Source organism: Tamandua tetradactyla, chromosome 7, assembly GCF_023851605.1.
Source record: "Tamandua tetradactyla isolate mTamTet1 chromosome 7, mTamTet1.pri, whole genome shotgun sequence".
Classification (NCBI taxonomy): Eukaryota; Metazoa; Chordata; class Mammalia; order Pilosa; family Myrmecophagidae; genus Tamandua; species Tamandua tetradactyla.
In genome coordinates, this window is record NC_135333.1 from 78,243,399 (window position 1) to 78,264,803 (window position 21,405).

At 33.8% G+C, this 21,405-nt stretch overlaps 1 protein-coding gene across 20 annotated transcripts in view; it reads right to left on the reverse strand.

The window, feature by feature from the left end:
- Nucleotides 1–21,405, reverse strand: part of EPS8 (EGFR pathway substrate 8, signaling adaptor) — a 288,863-nt gene that overhangs the window by 67,966 nt on the left and 199,492 nt on the right. The gene's annotated exons all lie outside the window — the stretch shown is intronic.

Genomic DNA, 21,405 nt, shown 5'->3' on the forward strand with positions numbered 1-21,405 from the left:
AAATCCCACTATCAGATACTCCCAGCACTATAAACTCTTTTTCAAAGAATTTACCACAGTTATTATTTAATTAATTTCTGACCCTTTATTAGACTATAAATTCCATAAAAGAAGGCATTTTTGGTTGATGACTGTTATATCTCAAGCAACAAGCATAGTACCAGGGATAAATTAGGTGGTCATTAAATATTATCCAAAGGAAATAAGGAAGGAGAGGAAATTAATGTCTCACTCTTAAAAGAATTTATTTTAATCTTAAGAAGACAAAATTAATTCATATAGAAGAAATTGTAAATAATTAAGTCCCAAAGTATGTGGCTCTAGTTTTAATCCACTAGAGGTTCAGAGATGGGAAAAAACATGCGGAATGCCTTAACTGTTTGTTAGGCCTGGGACTTGAAGTTTTTAAACCATGGTTAAGATTCATAAAGGTCCTCAGAATACTCAAGTTTAATTCAAGCTTTCCTGACACTCCTGCCCATATGTATCCATTGCTTAGATGCATATGTCTAAATTAAGGAGGAAAGAAAGAAATATTGACTTCTATACTAGATAAACTGAAGTTACAAAATTGTATTACGCTGTTACATTGCTTTATTCTGGGTTTTATTGTTTGCTTCTTTCTGCAGTTATACATTGATACAATCAGTATTGCACTGCTAAACCAACTCTCTAGGGAAAAAACATCCCTGATATGCAGTGTCTGCCAATGTCCGTGGCATAAATATCCCCACCAGACCAGTTTCAAATTATCAGTGGTTTAACAAGCAGCTTACAAAACTCAATGTTTCACAATTGGCTCTGATAAGCCTATAGGATGCAGAGTATACAACTGCTATAATTCTAGAATTTGGGACAAAATAAAGGCCTGAAATAGAACACATATATTCAAAAGTTAGGAGCCTAGAACACAAACATTATTATTTCTGGCCCTAATTGGCCTAGAACGAGTAATTTAATCATTACTTTCAATTTTCTCAAATGTAAAATATAGATAATTCTCAGTCTTTCTAGCTTACAGTGCTAGTGTAATGATCAAATAGGATAGATATGTAATTTTTTTCAAAAGATTAAAAAAATACAAAAGAGGGTTTCTTCAAAACAAGTTGGTTCATTCAGTATATAAGTTAAGACCCCAGGATTTGTGCTGATTTTGGTTTAGTTTGCAATTTAAAACCACAGAAGTTGGTTTTGATGAACAGCGATAGCCATAGAATCTCATTTTTTAAATTTTTAATTCTTAATGATAGTAAAATAAATGAATAGTTTGTATTTGTTCTATTTTTTAATAGTTAAATGTCAGAATAAGAGAATATTAGAAAAGGGAATAGAAAATATCAATCAGTAGTTTTACTTGTCACAGATGCTCATGTAGTGAGGTTCGGAAATACATCAATATAGTAATTATAGTACACACCTTGCAAAGGAAACAACCACAAATGTTTTTGCTTCCTTTTCTTCCTTTAGGCTTTTAAAAGACATATCCAATTGACTCCTATGCATAACGTATTTAAAATTTAAAAGAACCATCAGTTTTTACTGGAAACTAGGTGTTTTATTTTTGTTATTAACTGTTAAAGCAACTTAAAAATTCTAGGGAGGAAAAGTTTTCCTTCATCACTTTAAGTTTAAAGACTCACAACTTCAGTTAATTCTACTTAAATTAACTATTTAATTTTACTAAAATCATTGGTTAAAACTATGATAATAACTTCCAATGGGTTTGAAATTAGTGCGTCAATTTCCTTATGAAAACACTTTTTATAAGTCATAGTTACTATAATTTTTGACAGAAAACAATACTTCAGCAATTGTAAGGATAAGAATGATAAAGTTATGATCTAAGGTAAGCATACCAAAAATTCAAACACTGCAATTTTCTCAGGAAAGCAAACAGAATATATGAAAACCACTGTAAGAAGAAGTAAATCAGACTATAATGAAACTAAACCAGCAAGTTAAATTTGTATTAGAAAAGTGAGTCCCAAATATAAATAAAAATGAATAAATACAATTTTAGATTTCCTTTACTCTTCTTTGCATCTAGTATCAATTTTCAAATTCATGAATACATATGTAGTCATGGGGGGGAGACCCACTTTGGCTTAACAGGCAGAGTTCTCACCTGCCATGCCAGAGAACTGGGTTTGATTCCCAGTGCCTGCCCATGCCCCCCCCAAAAAAAAAAAGAAAAAAGTAGCCATGACTCAATGTTCAATACCACCTTCCCAATTCAGCTATCACACAACTAGTTGCTCTTTGTAAGTTAGGCTATTCATGAAATGACTTGTCAAGACTTTTTTGTTTATTGGAGTTTTTTTCATGTGTCTATTTGGGTTGACAGAGTATCCTGAAGTATCTATACCTTGATTTCAATTAATTTAGTTCATGCGTCTCACTTTAAGTTATAACCAAGAAAGTGTCTGATTATTATCATTATTAACAGCTTTAAGAGTAAGGTCCAAGTGCATGAGTAGTTCAGTGGTTAGAATGCTCGCCTTCCATGGGGGAGACCCTGGTTCAATTCCCGGACCAGGCACCCTCCCCCCCCACAAAAAAAGAGACAATCCTAAGAGCCAACATCAACCCGGGATTGAAAGCTAATTTCTACCAATACTTTGTAAGCATTGTCTACCAACACTTTTGTTTAAATCATGAAAAAACAAAGAACTTGCTTTAAACCTTCTGAATCATCACACATTGTCTCCACTTCGTCTTTTAAAGCAACCACTTTTCAATGCCTGTAACCTGTGTTGTCAGTAGAGATGTCACTATTCTTCTATGGCATTTGGTCTAAGGTTTAGTTATAAAGAATTTCTGCATGTGAATAAACTTGAACTCGATTAAGAACATTAAATTGTTATGACAACAATAACCACCATGTAGTGGTAACCGTAGTACTGGCTAATACCTGACAAGCACTGCAACAATTTCTAGGCCATATGAAAGCATGATGGCAAGGCTAATATTAATGCAGGTACAGTTATCTTTTATGCCTTTAAATTAACACATTGTCATCACTTAAGTCATCTTGGTTACTCTTGTTATAATGAGGAGAAAATTGTTAGGCTGTTTTTAAGTCAGGACATAATCTTGGGAAAAGTCTGAGATTAGATCAGACTTACTGGCTTAACAACAGGCTAAAGTAAAATACTCAACTGTTGTTGCTAAAATTTAATAAACACCTATAAAAGAAACAGTTCTACTCTAATTTTATGTTCAGTATTACAAACAGATCTACAGAGAGGCCTAACAGAGAAGAGCCATATATACCCTGCTAGCACTTAATATTCCCAGATGATGAATGACATCATGAGCAAACATATACTGCTTACATGGCATAAACAGGAAATTACCAATATATTAACTGATAAACATTGCTGATGCTATACTGATTTGGGAAAATATGCTGATTTTTTAAAGAATAACTGCTATTTATTGACCATTTACCCTGTACCATGTGTTGCGCTAAATGTTTTCTATCTGCTGTCTTATTTAATCTTCACATCAATTGTTTGAATAAGGTACTATTTTTCATTCTCATTTTACAGATGTCTCTTAGACAAAGAGATTAAGTATCATTTGAATGGTATTGTGAAACTTTAAAAATTATACAGTGCCATCAATGACTGAGCAATATCTTCTCTGTTTCTGTTATCAGATATAATCAGAGGTACAGGAGAACACAAATGGAAAAAAAAAAAGAAAATGTTTAATGTCCTCATAGGACATTTTATAAACCTCAACCTCATTTCCCCTTCAAAACAACCTCATGAGGTAGGTATTAACTCTGTTTTACAGAGAAGATCACAACCTCAAAGCGGTTTAATTATTTGCCTAAGTAGAGTAACACAAGAAGCTAAAATTAGAATCACACTCACACTCTGATCTGGCTGACATTTCTCATTTTCTTTCCAAGTAGTTACACTGTTAGTCCCACCATTCTATACTCTCCCAAAATTTTCAGGTCTTTTCACTCTGACTCAATGATATTCTTTATTCTAGTCACAACTTTCCCTAAAATAAGAAATATGATTACCTAGTATTTGGAAGGAAAGGGGGTTGATTTTATTGATAAGGGATATTAGAAAGTCAAAAGTGTCACTTGTTGTGGAATAGCTTTATTGCTTTGCAATGAACTTACTGTTCACTGAAGAATGTGAAAAAAGGTCATCAGGTCTAGAAATTACTTTTAACAATAACACTGAAAGTGCATTACTTAAGCTGACTTTAGGAGTAATATCAATTTTTTCACTGGTTAAATATCTACATATTTATTTGTGTTATTTTCTCAGGCTAATTTTTATCACATCTGAGATATTTTCTAAATATGAGAGTTGGTCTTATTAGTGTTTCAATAGCATCTGATACACATAAGTTCACACAGATCATCAGCAGTTCTTCGATTATAATTAAACATATATTAAGTGGGGAGGAAGGAAGGCTCCAATTCAGCTGGAAACTTGCAATAAAAACACACATATGGAGGAGAGGGAATGAAATTTGGAGAAGTTGTCATAATGCCTATTACCAAGCCTCTACCTGGCTAAACTACATAGTGGGTTTGGGTGTTGGAAGAAGTGGTGGTTGGATAAGATATTGAGCTATTTCCCAGCCAGGTTTCCATTAAATTTCACAAGTGATATAAGGAATTTTACAGTCTAGAATAGAACCTATTATCAAAATTTATATCTCCTGATTTTACTGTTTCCATAGTTAACAGTAGACTCATGGATAGTCTTCTATCATGCCTGCTTTAACCAACTGATTTTTAAGGGCACATATACTTAATTGGTGTTAGTTTTTATATAACTGAAACGCACCCTATAGTATGGGAATGATTCAGGTTTTCTTTATTCTTATTTCTTTTCTGGAGTAATGAAAATGTTCTAAAATTGATCATGGGGATGGTTTTTTTTGTATGTCAATTGTATGATGATACTGTGAACCAGTGATTGTGTACTTCAGATGGTTTCAATGGTGTGTGACTATATCTCAATAAAACTGCATTTTAAAAAAAAAACACCTGGACGGGCCACGGTGGCTCAGCAGGCAGAGTTCTCGCCTGCCATGCCAGAGACCCGAGTTCGATTTCTGGTGCCTGCCCATGCAAAAAGAAAAAAAAGAAAGCACCCCATAATGAAAATGACTACCTAGAACAAGTATAAAATGCCATTCACTCTGTGAAGTTGAGTCTAAATTGAAACTGCAGCTAAATCCTGTGCATTTCAAAATAAAATTATGATTTCTGCATAATTTTAGATTCACAGAAAAGTTGTGAAGATAGTACAGAGGGTTCCTGTATAAATTACGTTTCATTTTCCTATTACTAATACCTTACATTAGTATGGTATATTTGTAACAACTAATGAATCAATATTGATACACAATTATTAACGAAAGTCCTTGCTTTACTCAGATTTCCTTAGTTTTCACATAATATCTTTTCCTTTTCCAGGATTCCATACAGAATACCACATTGCATTTAGTCCTCTTGTACCCTTAGACTCCTATAGACTGTGACAGTTTCTCAGATTCACCTTGCATGATGACCTTGACAGTTTTGAGGAATACGGGTCAGGTATTTTGTGGGATGTCCCTCAATTTGGGTTTGTCTGATGTTTTCCACATGATCAGACTGAAGAGACGAATTTTGGGAGGAAGGTTGCAAAGGTTATTGACTATTCTCATCATTTCTTATCAAGAGTACATGCTATTAGCATGACTAATTAATGCTGATGTTAGCCTTGGTCACCTGACTGAGGCAGCATTTGCAGGTTCTTCCATGATAAAGTTACTCTTCCTACACTCCTATAATGTACTCTTGGAAGAAAGTAGTGAGGGCAGAAAAATAGGCCCCATCTCCTTGAGGGAGAAGTATCTGCATAAACTATTTGGAATTCTTCTATATGGGAGATTTGTCTATTCTCCCTTTATGTATGTATGTATGTATGTATGTATGTATGCATGTATTTATTTTCTGAATTGAAAAGATGAAAAGCAAAGAAGAGGTTAGATTTGTTAAATAGAAACTCTCAACTTATCCATCCCTGAAGAACTCTTATTTCAGGTGTTTCAGGCAAGATTTGAGTAAATTGTAGTTCTGTGCTGTGTATGAAATAGTGCTAAAAGAAATGTGAAGTGAGGGCATGAGAACAGTCCCAGATCTTAACAAATAACCTTGGCTAACACCACCCAAAGATGATTAGAATTTTTAAAAGCGAACAAAGATGATCAGAATTTTTAAAAGTGAACATTGTCTAAGAAATGCAAAAATCTATTGAGTAGGGATTCTCACAAATGTAGAAAAACATTCACTAAGGGCTTCTTCTCCCAGGATAAGAACGAATCCAGAACTTTGTCTGCCAACTCAGTTTTCAATTGAATACATTTTAGGCAATAACATTTTGGGATGAGTACTAGAAAAATCCATTCCACATTTCTCACCCTACTCTGCCACTTCTAGTAACTTTTTCAAATCTCTGCTGTATGGTAAATCAGCCTTGTGGATTAGCATTCATTGAAATTCTATGAACCAAAGCGTAAATGTTCCCAAATTAAACTCTATGTCATTGAGTAGTGTAAAACAACATCCACTGAGAAAATCATATGACACATTTTTATTGGTAGATATCCCTTCTCCTGCTTAAGGTTGTAGTGCCTCATGTGCATCATATTTTACCAAGGCAAACAAAAAAGAGGAACATGAGGCCCAATATAAACTACCTAGGTGGGAAGACATAAAAACATATTCTAAAACTATCTTTAATGAGATTGAACTTGTATTCAAATTTTACTCTGATGTATGTATTCAATAGCCTCTAAAAATAGTAAGTCATAAAACCTTATAGGTACAGTGAGAACAGTTCTAACCCACAGATGAGATATAACATTTTAATTTTTAACCACCCTGTTACCACATGATTACCTCCTTCTACGTTACCTAGAGGAAAGGACATTAGCCTGTAAACAAACACTGCAGGTGATTTTCTTTGCATTGTCAGTACAGCTACTGACAGTTTGTACAATGTTTTACAAACTGCAAAACATATTTTTATAAGTGAATACAACCTACAAATTGGAATTTATCTCATTTAAACAACTATTGTATTGAATTCATCCCACTTTCCTAGACATAAATATATCTCCTTATAGGTAAGCTCTTAATGTTAAAATACACAGGACTTTTTTTTTTTAAGCAATGGAATTCTGTTTAAAGGTTAAATAAAACTTTCTGTTTTACAACATACATGCTGCCACACCCCAAAACTTTTCAGATTATTTTATCAAAAGATACTTCTCATTTCAACTTTACCTCTTACTGACTGCCATACAACTTAAACATTGATTATTTTGATGAGAGGACACAGAAGTATGATTTCTTTAAACGGATTATTCTTTTTGTTTCTCAATTTTTCTGTTTTCATTTTTTCAATTGTTCAAATGACAGCATAATGGTTATATGTTCTCTGCCCCTGCATTTATTCCAATAGAATACTTTGTCTATTGCATTAAGTATCAGAGTATATCAAGTTCAAGACCAGACAGATAAGGTAAAACTCCCAAATCAATTACTAAATACTCCTGATTCCTTTAGTCTATGCTTCTTAACATTTTGTTAAAGCTAAAAATGAACTTTCAAAATATTATTTTTATTTTTCATTTTTCTTCAAAAAAAAAAAAGAGGCAGTAATCATATTCTGACAGCAAATGATGAAATAGAGATGGTAAAACAAAACGAAAAATGAAATCAATTCCAGTAATTGTCTATACTTGACTGAATACAAAATAACACTGATTGCCAACAGATAAACCTACTAAGAAAACAAGTTTCTGGCACCTCATGCAACTCATAGAACACATTGGACTAATAAAAATTTCTTTGTAAAAATTGCTATCTTACGAAGAACTTTTTTTTTTTAACATGGGCAGACACCGGGAACCAAACCTGGGTCCTCTGGCATGGTAGGCAAGCGTTCTTGCCTGCTGAGCCACCGTGGCCCGCCCTGAAGAAACTTTTAAGAGGAAAAAAGAAAGGCATATTCAGAAAAATATGACAGGCAATGTAATGACAGCATAGAATAAGGTTCAACAGAAACTAGATTAGGGGTAGATTTAGAGGAAAAAAACATCCCTTATTGAATGACTGAAGCAAAGAAGGCAAGATAAAGATTTTAAGAAAGGTATAGTTTAGTGGCAGAAAAAGATATCAAAAGGACCATTTGCAATAAAACATGGCAAGTAGAAGAACAGAATGCAAGGTGGCACCTCAGCCTTGAAATGGGAGGGGAGTTCAGTTCACAGAAGCCTTCTTTCCTTTGCAATGCATGAGCAGGGGGGAAACCAAAAACAGAAAAGAGAAAAGAAAGGAAAGAGATTGGTACATTTAGGGAACCAGCAGCAATGTTGAAGAAACGAGGGATGAGGGTGGAGATGAGATGAGAATCCATATAAAAGAAGGCCAAATTATATCGGACTTTTGCTAGACCAAAATTCAGTGTTTATTGTGTCAGTGTAAATGCTATTCACAGTACATTACAGTTAGCATTTCACTTTTGAATGACTATTTGTCTTCTTTGGAGTTAATAGTTGTATTCCCTCTACCGTTTAGTTTTCCTCTGTACCTTCCTATTAGCTCATCCATTTCCACCAGAAGTAGAAGTTGCCTTTCAATATATTTAAACACTATTTTATCATCAATCTACCATTTTAACCTTGTTTCAGGCATCTCTGCAGATTTTTATATATTCCTTTTCCAATCTAAATTGTCTACACTACAGTCTTCCTGTACAGCTTTCAATATGGAATCAACACTCACCATCATTCTGTGGATTCCCTTCATCTTTCTCCTCTCCTGGACCTCTGCTTCCTAGATTCCCAGTTTATCTCTTACTATCACTCCCTTACTTTGTCAGAGCCACACTTCCGGAGCTTCCAAAGAACAAGTTAAGAAGGGTAAATTTTTAAAGTTTTGCATGACTGAAAATGTGTTTGCTCTACCTTTGTACACTGGGTAGCTTGTCTTGGTTTCACATTCTGGACTGGAAATTATTTTTGCCCCCAAAATTTGAAGCCATTGTTCCTCTGTCTTTAGTGTTGCTGCTGAAACACCCGATGCCATTCTGATTCTCTATTTTGGTACAGAGTCTATCTCTTCCTCTCTGAAATTTGGGGTCATTGTCTTTTCTCTAATATTTTGAAATTTCATGAGATTATACATTAATATGAGTTTTTAAATTCAGTATATTGGAAACTTAGTAGGTCTTTTCAAACTTGACAATCATTATTTTTAAATTCTGAGAGATTTTCTTGAGTGATTTCTTTGACAGTTTTCTCACAATATATATTTTTTAATTTTTCATTTTTGTAAAAAGTTCTATTATTCAACATAGGACCTCCTAGAATGAGGCTTTAATTTTCTTGCCTGTTTTCTTTTATTTCTTACTTACTCATATATTTTTTTTCTACTTTCTGCATGGCTTCCTCAACTAGATCTTCAAAAAACAATTTGAGTTTTCAGTTCTATCAATTTTTAATTTCCTAGAGTACATTTTTGTTCCCTAAATGTTCTTGTTCTTATAATACCTTGTTCTTATCTCCTAGATCAGTATATTCCCTGATCTTTTTGCGAACAGTTAATGATAATATTTCAAAGTTTTCTTTCCCTTTCATTGTCTGATTTCCACCAATTCCCTTGTTTTCCCCAGACTTTGAATTTATTCAAATGTCTGTTGATTACTGCTCACTACTCATATTGAAGAAGGAGCACTAAAAAAACTGATTAGAGAGTATGTGTGGATGGCTGGGACTTGTCAACTGCTGGGCTTCACGGCAAAGCAATTCATGGGCTGCTCCACTGGGAGATACCCCTCTACCTAAACCATTAGAATTCAACAGGTCTTTTACCTGGAATGGTCAGATTCCTCAAAGATGCATCTTTTAATTTCATGCCTGGAAACTATAAACCTGGCTGTCATTACTCTGGAGATGAATGGAAGAAGTGTGCTGAGGATATCTCACTATTTAGTAAGTATTTCTTTTAATCTTCTTCCCTCTGACTATGCCGTAGTATTCCCCAATCCAGAGCCCTCCAGTTCACATTCCCCACAGAATAAATCTCCAGCCTTTATAGAGTTGGGTGAGGCCACTAGGGATCAAAATGACTTTAAATACAAAACCAATTAATGAGCCTGTGACACCTCACCCTCATCACTGAGCCTTTCTGGAGTTCTATGAAACTACAGGTTGCTTCTCAACTTCACAACTACCAGCTTAGGTTTCAGCTTCTCATCTCCTCTAGGCTAATTAACACCATTCATAGGCTTTAGGTTTAGCTTCCATTTGTCTCAATGGGTTTCTGCTCTTGGTTTTTTTTTTTTATTTTGTTACTGGCATTTTATTTGGAGGGAATGGAATAAACATATGTATTTAATCTGCCATTTTTCTGTAACGTACTTTTATTGTCTAAATGTCAACAAATATTTGTTAATGAAAAAACCAGGAGGAAAATTCAAGTCACCTCTAATATGAACTTGAGAAGTTCAAAAGTACTATGAAATATGAGTATAAGTTTATACTAAAAATAAAGGTACCCTGACAACCAGGGTAAAAGAAACATAAAAAAAAAAAAAAGGAAACTATTTTAGATAAAGTCAGCTGATACTTTGGTAGAGTGTGTTTAACTACCTGTTGTTATTATTACAGCAAATACTGCTTTCAAATTTCAGAAAAGAAACACCACTATTGTGTGTAAAAGTGAGGCAAAATTCCGAGATTAAACAAGTTATTGTTAATGAAAAAAATCCATTCTGTAATTGTTTGTCCAGAAACTAAATCATAGTTTTAAATATATACAAGTCAGCTATCTAAGTGAGACTTGACATTCATCCTTAAGTAAATAACTCTCGATTTACCTATATGAGTTATTCATAGTTTTATATTGTTTTTTTCCACAGAGAAGCACACCTAAATGAATATAGCTAGGAACAAACTTTTGTGAGCTAAAAGTCAGAGATACCTGTCTATTACTACTCTTAAAATTCAAGTTGCCTATAAAAGTAGTCTGAGGGCGGGCCACGGTGGCTCAGCAGGCAAGAATGCTTGCCTGCCCTGCCAGATGACCCGGGTTCGTTTCCTGGTGCCTGCCCATGTTTAAAAAAAAAAAAAAAGTAGTCTGAAACTTCCTTTTCTTGATAGGTTAGATATTTACACAGCAATGAAATTTAAAAAAGAACAAAAATTAAATCCAATGGAGAAAAAATTAAAGACCATTGAATTTCATATTCAAAAATCAACAAATACAAGCTTTGTTACTACCTTTAATAAATGTCTGCTAAATTTTAACAATGGAGGGTTTCAAAAATAGAAATAACGTTCTTCTTGTAACCCTGAAATCATCCATGAACTTAGATCAGTTTAGACATTTCTTTGTCCACTCTTCTAAAAACAATACTCATTTAACTAAGCATTTGCAGTTTGTCAGGCATTGTGCCAAGCCTTTATGTGCACTATGTTATTTAATTCTTATTACTTTCTAAAGTTATTAGAGCATTATTTTCACCATTTTAATGAGAAATGTGGACCTTACAAAAGTTAGGTAACTTGGACATGTCACCAAGAGCTAACAGATTTCATGGCTAAGATCTGACGGCAAATCATGCTTTTAACCATTTTTGTATACTGTTCTCTTACTAATAATAAATCTAGCATTTGGAAGTTGGCTGCATAAATATCAACACTAATAAATTAAATACAAAATGATCATTGAAAGGGGATTCTCTCAACCTGCCAATATGAGTAAACATTCATCCATCCATGCATGCATTCATCTAACAAGTATTTACTATGTAACCATTATGTGCCCATCAGTGCTATAGACCAGCACCATCCAACAGAACTTTCTGAGTTAATGAAAATACCAGGACTGTCCAATGCAGCAGCTAAGCACAAATGGTGAGCATCTGAAATGAGACTAGTGCCATTGAGGAACTGAATTTTTCATTTTCTTAAATTTTAATTAATTTAAATGTAAATGTAAAGAGCCACATATGGTTAATAGCTACCAAACTGGTAAAAGGGCACAATTCCAGAAGCTAAGTACACATCACTGAACAAGAGATGATCCATGCGTTTATGGAATTTACAATCTAGAGGGAAAGCCAGCATGAAATAAATAAATGTATAAGTATAACAGCTATTAATTGATTAGAAGAAAAGAATAGTAAAGATATTATTTATAAGGATATTAAGCTTGACAGGGTTAAAATTAGTTATGAACTGCTAGTTAAAAAAAAAAAAAAAACTACAGGATTGAGAAATACATTCTGAAAACAGTCTCTCAGGATTTCACCATTTAAAATCCAGGATAATTAGTGAGCCATTGGAACAAAGAAGAGTTATGCATTTTTAAAAAGTGCTTTCAACATTTCAAGACTAATACCTAGAAACAGTGCTCTGTTGGCAAAGAAATCTATGAGGAAAAAAAATCTGAACAACAATGCAATTCTTAATATTATTCCAGGTAATATAGTCTGAACTTAAACAAAACAAAATGAAGGCTTGTAGGTAGGGATTAAGCACAAAAAAAAAAACCCAGTAAAATCTATGAAAAGCTATTTAAGGTGCTTCAAGTTTAAGAACTCAGGATATCAGAGAAAATAAATGAACTACTATTCAACTTGGGTAGAAATGGTCCCTTTTTTATGGTAGCATGTCCACTTTTGGGCCAGTGTTAATTTATACACCAAAAAAAGTATTTATTTTGCCAGAAATTACATTCCTAGATTTTAGCACCTGGAATTAAAACAGGAGAAACATAACCTCTCTATAGTGAATTAAGAAGTGAAAAAGAGGGTTTGACTTAACAGGGAAAGGGAGAACCACCAAAGTCTTCAAGTTCCTGGATCATATTGTGTGGATTTTTGTTTGGGAATTTCAGATGGGTTTGTTTGGGTAATTGGGCTATTTAAAGTAGGAAGGAAGGGGAAATTTGACGAGGGAATTATCACGAGGGCTATTAATGTCACATTTGCATTTCTTTCTTTCCATTTCCACAGTTTCCATTTCTGAGCAACTGGGGAAAGTTACCTAAAAACTGAAGATAGGAAAAACTTGGAGGAGAAGCATGGTCTGATTTTATTAAAATGTGTTGCTCATAAGAAGAACACATTTATTTCCTTATTTGAACTTTTCTAAATAACTTCCCCAATTAATCACAGCTCTTTATTAAATAAACTAGGTATCATTTAGCTAGCAAAACTTATTTATAAAATCAATGCATCATGAGAATTAAACTACTACTTCTACTGCTAATAGTAGTAACAGGAGGAGGAGGAGGAGCAAAACAGAAGGTAACATTTAGACAGCACTGCCTGTCTAGGCGCTAATAACTTCATAAGGCTTCTAAGAAGCTTCTAAATGCTAACGACCTCATAAGGTTAAAACCATTATTATTGTAATTTTACAGAGGATTTAGGCTTGATACAAAGTTTTAAAAGATACCCAAATCAACGAGCTAATAAACAGAAAATCTGGAATAAAATTCATCCACTTTGACATACTGAAGGAAATAATGATTAAAGAAGTTGACTTTTACCTAAAAATCAAATAATCACACAGCATTCAAACAGAACTAAAAGTTTTTTCTTTTGCTATAAATTTAATACAAAGGAAAGTGCATATATTTGAATAGGGAAGAACTGGCAATCTATAAGTAAGAGGAAAAAGGGACCTGGATTCAGGATGTCTATGAAGTAAAGGCAGGTGATCAGGGCTATTAGAAAGAAACAGTATCAAGATAAAGGCCAAGGGTAGTAGCAGAATAAAGACAATGGACACTAGAATTTCAAAAGGGTCACAGAATTCTAAAAGGGCTTGGCATTACCTTGAACTTTGAGGTAAGTTTTATGCAACCTCAAAGTCCAGTGCATTAGCTCAGTGACATCAGTGACAAAAGTTGGTGCATCAGCTCAATGACCTCTTTTCTGTGATTTAAATTTAGCTATACAAATTGAAACCACCTGACCGAACAGAACAGAGGAGAAATAATGCGTTTCCCATGAACTCCTTTGTGGAGTGGAAAAGCTACATATAATTTGACAAACTTCACAAACTCCAAGCCTGCTTACAAAGACAGCACGACAAATTTTGTCCATTTTTAAAATTTTTAGTTGCTGAGAAGCCTGGTAATAGGACAAAGCAGCAGCACACAGTAGTATCACACTTGAACTACTACACTGAAAAGAATAAGATGAGTTTCCCCACTCCTAAGAATTGAGCCATTTCTATTCCAGGATGCTAAAACGGAAGTTGTACTAGGAACAAGTGTTTGAATTTTATGAGATGGTAGATACAGTCTTTACAGGAGGTAGCTTAGTCTCCATTCTCACTGCTGTCACCTCAGGGAAGCAGAATTTTGCCAAGAGTCTTGTGCTACTTGCCCGCATGAAGAAAACAAGCGAAGCTAAGAGCCCTGGTCTTATCATGACTGTCTATAGCAAGTCAGAGAAATCAAAGTTCCAACTGACCAAGGTCTAAACCTTTATAAGAAAAATATGAAAAAACGACCACCAATCTGCTATATAAATGGGCACAGGGTGAGTGATCTACAGCATGGATCGCATAAATCACGTGAAGAATAGATATATACATAGATCAGCTCCTTTATTTTCCTGAAGACTTATACATTACAGAGAAGTAGGAATAAAGGCGTTTTCTTTAAATACTGTTTCTAAATGAAATTCACGGAAGTGAAAAACAGTTACAGTTAAGCAAACAGAACTCAAGACAAATATATGAGCATCAGAGTAAATAATGTTACCAATTACATACTCACGCAAAAAGAAAGTTTCTGAGTTTACTATTCAATCCCACCATATTTGCCCTAAATTACTTCTCCAGTCTTCTTAATTCTCTACAGCACTCCCACATATGAACCCTGATTATCAACACACTCTCCCCTGAGCATACCCTCCAGTGACTCTCCTTTAGGCCTTTGCTCTTACACAAAATACCCTTCCCACTACTTTATAACTTCCATTTAGCTATCACTCAATTTCTCAATTTCTACTCCTTTTGAAGTCTCTTTTAAACAGCTCAACATGAGCATCTATTTATTTGGTAATTACTTCTCATGTTTAATATTTTTTTTTTTTTTTTTAAAGGGAAACATCTTTTTAAACATTTTCTTGTTTTTTATTGTATTTTGTTTCTCTGTTTTCGTTACATGGGCTGGGGCCGGGAATCGAACCGAGGTCCTCCGGCATAGCAGGCAAGCACTTTGCCCGCTGAGCCACCGCGGCCCGCCCTCATGTTTAATATTTTTAATGCATCTTTATGATGAAGCACTCTGACTTATTATTGTGCGTCTCTTACATAGCTTGGGATGTGGCAAGATAGTACAGTCTTTTGCAAAATAATCCCTGTACTAAAGTTGTGCTATGGAGAGTTTTCCATAAGTGTACTAGAAGAAAATTCATAGAACTTTAATGACCAAAGTGGATATTTTTACAAATATAAATTTCCTCTAAGATATACATAAATGACCACTGACCCCACTCCAGTCTGAAGCAAAGTTGGTATGAAACAGAAACTAATTCAGAAGTACAGAATTGAAATGAAATTAAAAACAAATTTATTTGGCAAAATTTAGGCATATGTATTTATGAGTTAAATATCCTCAGTGTTAATTGAGTAGAAATATCAAGGAAGGTAGCACTGTTGATGTGGCCATGTATCAACGATTATTTTAACATCTGCTTTGAAAAGCAGAACTTTTGGTAAAAGTACGCCTATTTATACCAAGGAGGTTCAAAACTGACTCAGAGGAAAAAGTATCCTCTGACTCACTAAGACCACTTCCTGAAACACCCAATGTTTTTCTTGGAAGGAAGTCTAAACAACAGTCATTTCTTTCAAATACTGATTAGACAAAATTGGAGTCTAAAATAAAATGGTCAAAAGTCAAATTTTTTCCAATATCAAACAGGTTTCAAAGGGAAGAATATGAACACTACATGAACATTTTATCTGGTCATGAGAGTAAAGACCTTAAGCATAATTTGAAAATTGATAACCAGGTATATTACAAAGAATAAGGAACTGATTACCTACATATATCCCTCTTTATACCATAATCTGTTAATGTGATAAAGAACCAACTTTATGATTTTAATACAAAGGATTAACTAATAGCTTTGGCTGCAAAACAGTTATGTTTTTTCAAGGCAATTCTTTTGTCCTCACTGAATCAATATTTAATAATAATTTACAACAGCAATAATAAATAACCATTATTAAGTTCTTATAGGTGGCAAACATCATAATAAGTTCTTTATAGGCATTAACTCCTTTAATAATCACAACAGCTCTAAGTAGGTACTGCTATTTTTTCCATTCTACAGAGGAGGAAACTGAGTCAAAGAACAAGCATCTTGCCCAGTATCATGTAACTAGTAAGTGGTAAAGCCCCAAACCCCAGCAGATCTACATAAAAGCCCAAACTCTCAGTTTCCCCTCTGAGAGTTTGTGACTCCCCTCTTAGAACACTAGTTAACATTTAAACATAATATTAAGCATATGCACACACACAGACATACACACAAATAATTATAGGTACACATATGTATAAAAATGTTTGTATTTACATATATCTGTACTGAGATTCACATATGTCCTTCCCATACATTATTTAATAAATTCTAATATGACTATTATATCAATTGGATTTAGGTACAAATAACACTAAGTCTTCAATCTGAAGAAAGAACACTTATTTAGATAAGCAATGAAGTTTTTCCACTGTCCAGCCACATTTATGTCAGTTTCACTTGTTTTTTAAATTCTAAAACATCAGAATAATCTCACAGAAGTGCAAAAACACCAAAATGATACTGCCCTGGACACAGCCCTTGGGAGGAAAGATACACATAACATTTCCTTCTTCAAAATAACAAGCAATTAAACTGAATCTTGCTGTTTGTTTCCTCTTGAGTAATGCAGGCTGGAAAGAGTTCAAACATCTGATACTCACAATATTTTATTTTTGGTAGAAAGACTATCCTTTTATATGTCAAGTCAGCTAATAAGCATTCACTCATATCTATAACCGGTTCATAGAAACTAGTTTAAATATTAAATGATTGCGTATACCTAATTCTATGCATTTGAAAAAGAAATTCCTACTTAGTTGCGTATCATTAGGAATCAGTGAAAGAAGGGCCAATTTATTCCAGAAGAGTGAAGCCCTTAAAGCAGCAGTCTACGGAAATAAAATATTTCCAGAGTTGACACCACTCTGCAGGTGCTGAAGATTCAACAGTGCTCTTGGAAGCCTGCTTGCTCAGTTTTTTTAAGGCTAAGAGAAAGTCATTCTTGTTTCTTTAAAGCATATCATTCATTCATAGCGAATCAAATTCTACCACTGAAAATTCTTCTTCTGAATTAGGGTTTTCATCCCTAGGAACCACTGTTAAACAACAAATACTTTTGGGAGCATTATTACTTAAATGTAATTAACATTTAAGTATGAATTATCAGATATTTTCTTTTAGGATAGAAGGAATCTAGGGCAATGTGAGAATGACTATGAAGTCAGTATGCCCAGAAATGTAAGAAACCTGCATAGAAATGGAGCAGTGGCAAGCTAATGAAAGAAAATACTGCCTGTTTGATACTTTTGCCTATGATAAGATATAGCCAGAAAATATTTAATAAGTTACTGAAACTCTGAAAAGAATTCCAGCTTATGCATGGAATGGCTATTTATTAGAGGCAAATATGATCTTATATAGTGAACAAAGTCATGTAAAAAGTTCATTCAGTACTTTTTAAATATTACTACCCACTAAATGTTGCACTTTGCATGAGTATATATAAAAACAACATAGTCCCTCCTTCTAGGAACACTCAGTTTAGTGAAACATGTATGCAAACAGATAATCACAATGCAGTTCAGTAAATTACGTTATCAAGGTATGAACGATGTACCATGAAAACCTCTATCCAGAGCAGCTCTTTGGTAGGTTTCATACAGGAGGATAGAGTAGAAACAGGTCTCGAAGATACAGAGGAGTGTGGCAAGTTGTATGTGTGAGGGTGGTTGGAGAGGATTCCAGGCATATGCAAAAGCATGGTATATGAGAGTACATGAGCTTTAGGGAGCAGTGAGATACTCAGCATGGCTGAAATATAGAGTATGTAAAATGATGTGGTGGAAACAAACCTTGGTGCCAGATTGCGAAAGGCCTTGTAGAGCATGTGAAGGAATGCTGACTTAATTCTTCTGGAAATGGTAAGCCAACAGAGGGAGTAACAACATTTTACTAATTTTTAAGGAAGAAAACATGGGGAAAACTTTAGAGAGCAGATTAAATCAGAAAGCAAAATTAAGAAATTTTGGGACACTTTTATCTATTTCTTTCATAAGAGAATGTTCCCAGTTACAGCACACGATGCATTTTTTGGAAAAAAAAATTAAGACTCACCTATGTTACTCCCATATTTTCTTCAAACTCCAAGGTTGCCAAAAAGAAACAGGAAGATATTTTAACGGATACAAAAAGTACCTACTAATAATCCATAAGGTCACAGTCCACATTTCTTTGGTTTATTAGAAGAAATCCAATGAAGCTACATTTATCTTAATTTAGAAAGCTATTTTTAAAACTTAAAAGACTAATATAAAAGAAGGATTTTTTTTCATTAGACAATTCCTTTAAAAAATTAAAAGTTTTTATAATTCTTTCATGTATATAAATGTATATATACATATATATAAAAGCAGATATATCTATATATTTTTAAAATTTGAAGTAAACTAGATTATCACTTTGCTCCACTTCAATAAAAATCAAGAGACACAGTTCCTAATTTACAAAAACAGTAAATTGTAGCATGTTTTGGAAAACAAGAGCACTGGTTTTGTATCAATTCTTGATTTCTAGTACAGATCTAACATTATCTGGCTGTGCCTCTTGAAACTGCTGACTCGCACTGATTTTTAATTTCTTCATTAGTTAAATGGAATAGGGCTCTATGCTCCATCCTTACCTACACATCTCACAGTACACTGAGGGGATAAAATAAGACAATGTACACGTAAAATTACTTTTAAAATACAAAATGATTTTCTACTTTACAAAAGGATCTTTTTATAATATGGCTCAAAGAATTTTTAAAACTCTATGTGTTTTACTTATTAACTGAGCTCTTAATCCAATGTGCATACAGACTATAAGGAAAATGCCCAATAAACAAAACAAAATATGTTAGTACTCCAAATACATCCAAAGGGGGTAAAAGCAAACAAAAAATATTTGCTCAATAAATTGGTTTCTAAGGCCAAATTTTTAAAGAGGTAAGAGAAAAAAACATTTAGAGTTTGCTTTTATAGTAACTTAGTTACTTAGTAAGCTCTACACAAATGTCAAAAGGAATTACAAAATGATATTAACCAAATTAATTAAAACTGATTTAAATAAGAAATATGTCTATAACTTCCTTTAGGAAATTTATCATTAACTTGATGTTTTATAAATCAATTGTTAAATGCAGTATATAGAACACCCTCTGTTCATGGAAATGAGCAAAATGAGATTGGCAAAATCTAACCGAATAATTTTAATACTTAGAACAAATTACTTTTAAGTAGAATAAGACTATTCCACCTGTCTGCCAGTGCCACTATTCCCCATTCCAAGACTCACACTCTTTGAAAATCCTTTTACTCTTTTTTCTGAGGGGTTTAGGGGGTGGGTTCTTTTTTCTCATTGACCAAGACAAAACTTACAACACTTAGTAAGCACTTACCTCACCTGCTAGCTAATATTAACCTTTTCTAAGGAAATAGACTTATGACGTCCCACATCAAATCCCTCAAATTTCACATTAAAACTCTAATAGTACGATAAGGTTAAAGCTAGAGTTCACTATGCTTTAAATATATGTAAAACATACACAAGTATCACTTTTAAATTCTTGTATAATCAGCTGCACATGTGTTCCTTTGTTGTTATTATTTTTAACTTAAAACTCAAAGATGAAAATTCAGTAACTCTGAACATACTTCTCTACTACTATCTGTACTCCTATCCGTCTTCTCACCTGATGTTACCTTCCCTCTTTCCTTAATTGTTGTAAACCCATTATTTCCCCTCTGTTTTGTAGTAAATAGCTTATAAATTAGTCCCTTCCCAATGATTACCACAAACTTTATTCAGGAAATATGCAACCCTCTCCCCCTCCTCAAAACACTTTATAAATCCCTTAAACATGCTCAAACCTGTAAATGAAATTATCTCAATTTAGAAGTTCAAATTTGACTTTTGAAGACAAAAGCTTCACTAATAGTAAGTATTTAGGTATTTAACTTCTTTATTAAATTGTTAAGCCTGATTGTCACGTGTTTTCTGGTCACTGGTGATCACTCAGAGAACTCAGGATCACATGTTATGGTACAGAACACCCTCCCTCAGCTGATTATTTTTAGAAATGTGTCTATTTTCATTCTAAGATTTATGTTGACATTGTAAGAATGCAAATTCCCATTTCCTTCTCAGAATCAGATCCAACTGAAGAGCTCTATATTTCTGAATTTTCTGGGCAGACTGTCTCCATGTCAAAATGCTCTAGATCAAATATACTGACAGCAGTTAAGAAAGTTTGGGAAAGCTGCGCTGCAAGAGCCCTAGGGTAACCTTTTGGGATTAGCAACAATCTGAGTATCTTAATGTAATTAGGTTGGCTTCTGAGAGGAGGGTAGTTGCCTTTCCCCAAGGCAATCACTGTACTTAGAACTATACCATAATTTTCCCAGTGAATATCCATTCATTCTTTACCCATTCAGTAAATTTTGCTGAGAACTTACAATGTATGAGGGCAGGTACTATATGCATAAAGTTGGATATACACTGATGAACAAAACACTACGATTCCTGTTCTCAGAGTTGTTGGAAACAGGTGGACTTCTTTGATATTTCCTTGAATATGCCAAGCTCTGTCTCTCCTCAAGTTTCTATCACACTGCCCAGAATAATTGTTATCATCTTTGCCTTTGCCTGGCTAACTCTTGTACCTGAGCTTAAATGACACCTCTTCAGGAAGTCTTTCCCTGACACATCAATCTATATTAGATTCCCTATTACATGTTTTCATGGCATCTTGAATTTTTCTTCTAAGATATTATATTATGGGCCAAAATTAATATCTGCTTTTCAAAAATGTGCTGCCATCTGGTATTTTTTGTATTGTGGCTTACCATTCTTTTTATTTTTCAGTTTATAGTGAAAACATTTTAAATTTCATTTTTCTTTTAATTGAATATTACTTTATGCTTTTAATATAACTGAAAATTTCACTCTTAACATTTTCTTTATAATTCCACATACAATCATCCAAAGACCTCCTTTC